The 1,675-nt window shown below is 49.0% G+C and overlaps 1 non-coding gene across 1 annotated transcript; it reads left to right on the top strand.

Annotated features, from left to right (window-relative positions):
- Nucleotides 1-1,182: 1,182 nt before the first annotated feature.
- On the top strand, nt 1,183-1,254 carry TRNAA-UGC. The gene has a single exon. It is a non-coding gene; the product is annotated as a tRNA-Ala (tRNA).
- The last annotated feature ends 421 nt before the right edge of the window (nt 1,255-1,675 follow it).

Below are 1,675 nucleotides of genomic sequence, written 5' to 3'. Positions count from 1 at the left end.
TAGTGCTTCTTTGTTCTGTGGCTGGGGGCGGGGGTAACCCTTCCCCCTCCACCTCTTCTGACTAACTCCTGCTAGACCTTCAGACTCCACTCAATGTCACTACCTCCAAGAAGCCTTCCAAAGGATACAGTCTCAGATCTAACTCCCTCAGAGAGAAAAGACCCACCCTCGACCTCGCGGCAGCTGGGCTGTGGCCGAAGCTGGCCGCAGTGGCAGCCCTTTTCCAAGTAGAGGAGGAATAGCCAAGCTTGAGCGCCATCACTGACTGGGGACCGGACCTCTTGGGTGGGAGTTGACGGGGACAAAACCTCAAAACACCCTGTTTCCTCAAGAGACCTAGGAAAGGCAGCGCAGTACCGCCCAGAAACCTCAGCCCCACCACCTCCCACCCCCAGCACACACCCACACTTGTAATGCAGGGAGAGGTCTTTTAATCTAAAACTCCTCCCTGGGGCAGATAAGGAACCTGAGATTTGAAGGGAGTAAGTAACCTGCCTGCGGTCAATGAGGAAATTGACACCCTGGTCTTTCTTGCTCCTGAGCTAAAAGGAAGGATTGGGGACCTAAAGTATTGCTGCTGCACAGCCTAGGATGCCTTCCAAGGACCCCTACATGCTTAGCCCACTGCCAACAGAGGGGTAGTAAGCCCGGTAGTTAGCCGGGCAGGCTCTGACCTTATTAGGCAAGTTACTTAACCCCACTTGGTTCAGTTTTTTGCCTGTAAAATCAGAATAATGGTACCCGCAGTGTAGTGTTTTGTGAAATTTTAATGAGTTCGTACATGTAAAGGCCTTAGAACAGACTCTAGGCAAGTTCTTGGTTACTTGTGAGTGGGGTTTTTTACCCTCCTTTCCCAAGGACTCTAGAAAATCAGGGCCTCAGAGTCTTACCATCAAAAACTGCCTAGGGCCTAGTAAACTCTGACACTGCCTATAAATGCACAGACAATACACATTACAAAGGATTTAGTTAGCCAACAGATTCAGCCCTCAACAACCCCAAATCTGGGAGCACTGGTTCTGGACTCTCAGAATGAGTGTCAGAGGGAAGGTGACTAAGGTTAAAATATTACCTGGGATCTTTGAAATCAGTGTTAGGCTGAAATAGTCCCATCCTGGTGCGAAACGTGCCTGAGATGACAGAAGCCCTCCCAGGGCTGCAAAAACTGTAAGGGGACAGGAAGGGGGTGTAGCTCACTGGTAGAGCACATGCTTTGCATGCATGAGGCCCCAGGTTTGATCCCTGCCACCTCCAGGCATTGGTTCCGTTTCGGGGCTTCACTGGTGGCTCAAACAGTAAAGAATCCGCCTGCCAATGCGGCAGACACAGGAGATGGGGGTTTGATCCCTGGGTTGGGAAAATCCCCTGGAGACAGAAATGGCAACCCACTCCAGTATTCTTTCACGGAGAATCCCATAGACAGAAGAGCCTGGTGGGCCCCAGTCCATGGGGTTGCAAAGAGTTGGTCACCACTGAGCCACTAACACTTTCACTTTCATTATTATTATTATTACTATTATTATTGTCATTAGATCCTAGTTTTCCCATTCTCAGCATTTACCCCATGATAAGAGAGGGTTGTTTTTTTCAATGAAATTCATTTTCTTGGAATTTGTTTGACGCATTTATAATGGTTCCAAATTCGAATAAACATTGAGACGTCTCCCTCCTTCCA

The sequence above is a fragment of the Oryx dammah genome, unplaced genomic scaffold (assembly GCF_014754425.2).
Source record: "Oryx dammah isolate SB20612 unplaced genomic scaffold, SCBI_Odam_1.1 HiC_scaffold_11, whole genome shotgun sequence".
In the NCBI taxonomy this organism is placed as follows: domain Eukaryota; kingdom Metazoa; phylum Chordata; class Mammalia; order Artiodactyla; family Bovidae; genus Oryx; species Oryx dammah.
This window is presented reverse-complemented; position numbering and strand designations above follow the sequence as displayed.